Genomic DNA, 6,345 nt, shown 5'->3' with positions numbered 1-6,345 from the left:
ATATGGGCTGGGCCGGTTCTTTGCAACAACCGAGCTATTTTTTTTTAAAGAAAAGGCGAGAGCCCGACTTTATAGATAAAGCCACTAGGCAGAGTATATGACCAACAACAGCACCCAACAAAGTATCACGCGCAGAAGATAAAGAATCATTACAAGGCCAGCGGCCTTACATGGCACGCAGGCCAGCCTAAACCAGACACCAAAAGAGCATTTAGGAAGCCGTCCTCAAAGAAAGCCGAAGAAGCCCAGACGCCGTAGATTTCATCTTGGATAGCATGGCGTCGAAGGCCTGGAGGTCCCCTTCTTTAGTCAATAATCTCCACTGCTGCAAGAAACCATTGGCTTTAAATAAGCAATTGACAGGATTAGCCGGAAAAATATGTTCAATCGAGAACTTATTCCTAGTAGTCCACAACGACCAGCCAATCACAGCCCATCCAACTAAGAAGACTCTTTTAGAATGGCCAGAAAGAAGATTGACATAATGCCTCAGATCTTCAAAGGAGGAAGGGGACCAATTTACATGTAACCAGAGTCTGATGCAACTCCACATAAGTTTAGCTAAGGAGCAGTGAAAGAAAATATGCTCGGTGTTCTCCAGTGCCCCCAAAAAGCACACACATGTCGGACCCCGGCCCGTTTCTTTTTTTAATCTGATCGGCCGCCGGAAGCTTACTCCGGACAGCTTGCCAGAGAAATCTCTTGATCTTAGGAGGAATTCGAGCCGACCAGACATGCTTAAACTTGACCGGGCGCCCCCCAGGGATAAGCTTGGAGTAAGCAGATTTAACCGAAAAACGCCCCGAAGAGGAGAGGGTCCACACCACGGCATCCTCTCCCTCCGAGAGCAGGGGGAAGCAAGCAGTAAGGCGCTGCCAATCTTCCAACTCTTCAGGAGAAAGAGAACGACGAAAATCCAGAACCCAACCCCTAGCCGAGAGCTCAAAGATAGAAACCTCAGAATCATCGCAATATGAAAATAGAACCGGAAAAGCAACAGCCAACGTGGAGTCCCCGACCCACCAATCAAGCCAAAACCGCGTAGACTTACCGTTCCTAACTACAAATTTTACAAGGGACCGAAAGATCGGCCGGACTTTAACCAGTTGATGCCAAAATTGCGACCCACCCGCAGCCGGCGCGAACATAGGACTCGAGGAGGGGAAATATTTAGCTTTTAGGATAGAGAGCTAGGGTGGCAGTTCCTCAAGAGTCATGATCTTCCACCACCATTTGATCATAAGACAAGTATTCATCACTCGCATATTAATAATGCCCAGACCCCCTTTGGCCTTGGGGCGACATATAATGTCCCATCTGACCATCCTGTACTTACGTTTATTGTCCGCTGCGTTCCAATAGAAAGCACCCCTATGCTTGTCAAAACCATTATGAACCCCACTAGAGAGAAGATAGAATCCCATTAAGAACATAGGTAGCGAAGAAAGACAGGAGTTAGTAAGGGCGACCTTGCCCGCTTGCGTATTATATCGCCCTCGCCAAGGGAGAACTCTGTTGCCAACTTTGGTAACCACCGGAGCGAAGTCTTTAGCCAAAAGTTTAAGCGGGGAAATGGGGAGGCCTAGATATTTGAGAGGGTAGGATCCCAAAGAGCAATTCAGAAGATGGGCCACCCGCTGCGCCTCTTCGTCCGAGACCCCAGTCACTACAACCTCACTCTTAGAGAAATTGATTTTAAGACTGAGAGCGCTTCGAAACAAAGCAGAAGGAATTTCAGATTGGTGAGGCTATTATCATTAAGTTCCATCAGAATTATTGTATCATCCGCATATTGGAGATGAGAGATGCCATTAGGGATGAGATGAGAGCTCACCAGAGTGATATGACCAGCCAAGGCAGCTCGAGAGAGAATGCGAGATAGAGCATCAACCACAAAGTTGAAGAGTAAAGGGGACGCTGGATCCCCTTGCCTGAGGCCCCTGCCATTAGCAAAAAACTGGCTAGTTTGGCCATTGACAGCCACAGCCGTGTGCCCCCCAGAAACCAATTGCATCAAGCGCTGCATAACAGGCCCCTCAAAGCCCTTAGCCAAAAGAACTTGCCGAAGGAATTTCCAGCTAACCGAGTCGTAGGCCTTTTCAAAGTCAAGTTTGAGAACCACAGCCTTGGTCCCTCGCACCCGTAAGTCATGAATAATCTCATGTAAACAAAGTACCCCGTCCAAAATGAACCTCCCTTTGATGAAAGCAGACTGGAAAGGGCTAATGGTCCGATGTGCAATGGGAGATAGCCTAGTGGCCATGCCCTTTGCAGGCATCTTTGCGAAGTTGTTGATTAAAGCAATCGGCCTAAATTGAGAAATCATATCCGCACCCTTGACCTTAGGGATGAGGGAGAGAACCGCATAGTTAAGTCTAGCAATGTCAACCGATCCCAGCCAATACCCTTGGATGACAGCAGAAATTAGACCTTTTAGTTGGGGCCAGAATTGTCGAAAGAACGGAATGGAGAAACCATCAGGGCCTGAAGCCCCATTAGAATTAGCCATCCGAATAGTATCAAAAATTTCCTCCTCAGAAGGGGGAATCAACAGAAGCTCATTATCAGCGTGAGAAATCCTATCAAGGGGAGCCCAGAAGCCCGGGGCTAGCGCGAATCCGAGGTCTGGTTTAGCCGCAAGCAGGTTAGAGAAGAACCGAACTACATGACGGAGAATGACCGGCGGTTCAGAGACCCTAACACTATCAATAATGAGGCTGTTAATCAAACATCTACGCCGTCTGCCATTCGCAATGGCGAAAAAGTAAGCCGTGGGAGAATCACCCTTAAGAGTCCAATTAATCGTACCCCTTTGCTTCCAATACACTTCCTCTTGGCAATGAATAGCCAGAAGCTCCTTCTCAAGGCCATATCGAACTTGCCACTCAGTAGCCGAGAGCCCACCGTTGTCCGCACGGGAGTCGAGGGCACTAATTTGAGCACTCAACCTAGATTTGTCGCGCCTCGACTCAGCAAAGTGGTTCTTGGCCCATCCTCTAAGGAACTTGCGTAGGGAGTAAGAAACATAATGCCAGTCATCCATAGGGCCAAATGAATGATGGGGGGAGGTAAGAAAGCCCAAGATCTTCTGAGCCAGCATATCAGGGAACCCTTCCACTAAAAGCCAGGACGCGTCAAATTGAAATCTTTGGCAGCCATTGGGGCAGAGACCATCGTCAAGGATGAGAGGAGCGTGATCGGACCCGACGATGGGGAGGGCCCGAAGTGAGCAGCGAGGAAAAAGGCCATCCCAAGCAGGGCAGATAAAAACTCTATCAAGAACCGAGCGAATAGGACAAGTGTGTCGGTTGGTCCAAGTGTAGCGGGCCCCAACCCTCGGGATCTCACGGATAGCCATGTCCCTGATAAAAGCATTAAAAGCCTCGGCCCGCACCCAGCAGAAATTGACAGAACTCTTATCAGAAGGATACCGAAGCAGATTAAAATCACCCCCAATCAGGAGTGGCAGTTGGCAGGCATCAATTTTAGTAAAAATCTCATCCAAGAAAATTTGTGACAAGGAATGATCAGCCGGACCATATACTACCATAAGTTCAAGGAGGGTGTTATTGGAACGTAGGGAAACTACCATACTAGCCCAGTATATACCATGGTCGAAAGCCACAAAATCAAAGGTGACATTATTGGTGCCCAGAAGAAAGCCGCCGGACTGACCAACAGAGGCCACAAAATTCCACCTAAATCTATCAATCCCAACAATCGCCGATAGTTCAGAAGGAGAAAAGGAGGGTTTAAGAGTCTCAACAAGCCCGATAAAATCAATTCTTTCAGCACGCATTAAGTCCTTCAGTTGGTCTCTGCGCCCCCTAGCACAGAACCCTCTAATGTTCCAAAACAGGGCCTTCATCTTAGGGAAAGGTTTTTAATTCTCAAGCTCGACCTGCACGGAGCCTTGCAGGTTTTAGCACGTTTCCTGGCCCCGCGCTTCTGCACCGGAGACAGCTGCCCCCTAGCAATCTCGCCCGGTTCCCCTCCGGCCACAACCAGAGGGGCATCCATCCCAGTCCCGGCCTCCTTGGCCTTGGCGATATCAGCCTGAGCACGTTCATTAGCACGAATCAACTGCAACAGAGAGGAGGGAGAACCCACGCTAGCGTCTAGACATATCCCAACATCAGCTAATATCGAAAGGAGATGTTCATCGGAATGGGAGGGTAAAACAAGCCTAACAGGAGACTGAGCCAAAGGGGGGAAGGAGATGAGGGTGAATCCAAACCTGAGGGGGGAAGATCACGCGCCGCCGCACGCCGAGCCGCCCGATCCACCACGCGCTCGCCACAGTTGGAGGCGCGGCCACTCTTGCGAGCGGTCGAGGCAGGAGAGTGCACAGGGACCGGAGGGGCCCGACCAGGGGAAGCCGCCGCCGAAGAAGGGCCCGAAGCCGCCCCCAGGTCCGCCTCCAGACGGCGGCAGAGCCCAGCCGCCGACTGCCTGGAGTCCCCCGAGGCCCGGCTCTTCGCGGAAAACTTCTTCACCGAGGACTTCTTCCTTTTCTTGGCCGCCGAAGGTCCCACTGGAGGTAGATCTTCAATGCCGGACAGCAAGGGGGAGGTGGGGCGCACGGGCATGTTGGAGCACGCCCCCGACAAGGGGGTGCCCTTCGAAGCAGCCACGGCCGCAGGACCAGCCACCGTACCAGGCACCGAGCCCTGAACCCCACCACCCGCCGGAGCCGGAGCGCAGTCCTTCATCAGCTCCTGCTCAGCAGGAGAAAGCCCATCCCACGCAGACTGGGTGAATCGGGGATCCGTGCCATTCAGCGAGTCCTCAGGACCCCCCCCCCACCCTCCCGGCTCTTGTCATCGTCACCCGAGGCTGGGGGAGGAGGGGGGGGGGAGGAGGAGCGACCGCACCAGGAGCACCTTCCACCCGAACTCGAAGACGAAAGCCACCAGCCGCCAGGAAGACATCAACGGAACCACGGATGCAGATCGGATCAACACACCACACACGAAGGCGAGCAGGACCCAGAACCGACAGCGAAGCAAGATCGACCTCAATAGGTTTCCCGATAAGCACCCCAAAAGCCATCAAGAAGGACGTGGTGCGCAAGCTGGGAGGCACATCATCAACGAGCACCCAGACATCAGACAGAGGAGATATGGTCTTGGATCTGTTGGAAGCCGCTTTGACCGATACAACAAGTTGATTCACAGGGAGAGTGAAACTGGTACAGGAAGACATCATGCGAAGACTCTCTTTAGAGGGGAAAGTGGCCGCAAACTCGAAATCAGAAAGCTGCCGGATCTGCCAGTCCCAACCCCCTTCATCCCACATATGAAGTTCATCCAAGAGGGCTTGTGAAGAGATACGCTTGTCTTGGACAGTAATGACGCCCACGTTGGACAGGGAGGGAATGGGAGCAGCTGCGGGGACTTCCTTGTCCATGGCAAAAAAAGAGCAACCCGGGAGGCCAATCCCAAAATGGACGAAGGAGGGGGGCTTGATCCTACTCTGACAGTCCACCGTTAGGTGTCCATCCTCCCTACAGATGAGACAGAAAGGAGGGTTCTCGCACCGAGACTGGAAATGGCCAGGGCGATGACACGCGAAGCAGGTGAGGATGGGATTAGAAACCTGGGAGTGAGAGGAGTTACGGTTCGCACCACGAGAAGGCGGCGGAGGGAGGATGCCATCTCCAGAAGAACCACCGACGGCACCCGCGCCAGCACCACGTCCCGCCGCAGGGCCAACCGGACGCCGGGCTGGGGCCCCAGAGCCACCACGAGGAACGAAGCGGGACGGCCCGCCGGCGCCCGCCGCCGGCGCCCGCGGCGGCCCACCCATGGGAGCAAGTGAGGAAGGAGACGAGGAGGGGCCAGAAGATCCCGCCCGGCTCCCCCGCGCCGCCTGTTCCCAAGGGTCGACCACATGCACCGGAGCTGCGGGCGCCAAGGACGGAGAAGCCACCGGCCCGGAACCAGACGCACGCGGCGAAGCGGCACCCGCCTCCGACCGCGAAGCCTGGAGCTTGGCGCGGAGTGACGCCTCAAACTCCAGATCCGCAGCAGCATCGCCAGAGCCGTCCCGCCCCCGCTTGAGGCCGGAGACAGCGTCGCTGGAGGACCCACGGGAGCGATCCATCACCACCACCGACGAGAAGGGGAGGAGGAGGGGAGGGGGAGGCTTGGATCTGACAAAGCGGTGGATAGGAAAACGGCGCCGTCGCAGATCAGCAGCGGAGGCAGGAAACCCTAGAAAAGGGGGAACCGACCCCTTCGGGACCCATAAATAGCCAGAGCCAGCCAGGCCGGGCTCTGTCGAAAGGGCCGAAGGGGGAGGCGGACTCAACTGGGCTGGCGCAGGCCCATCAGACTCAGACAT

Source organism: Triticum dicoccoides, chromosome 4A (assembly GCF_002162155.2).
Source record: "Triticum dicoccoides isolate Atlit2015 ecotype Zavitan chromosome 4A, WEW_v2.0, whole genome shotgun sequence".
Taxonomy (NCBI): domain Eukaryota; kingdom Viridiplantae; phylum Streptophyta; class Magnoliopsida; order Poales; family Poaceae; genus Triticum; species Triticum dicoccoides.
This window is presented reverse-complemented; position numbering follows the sequence as displayed.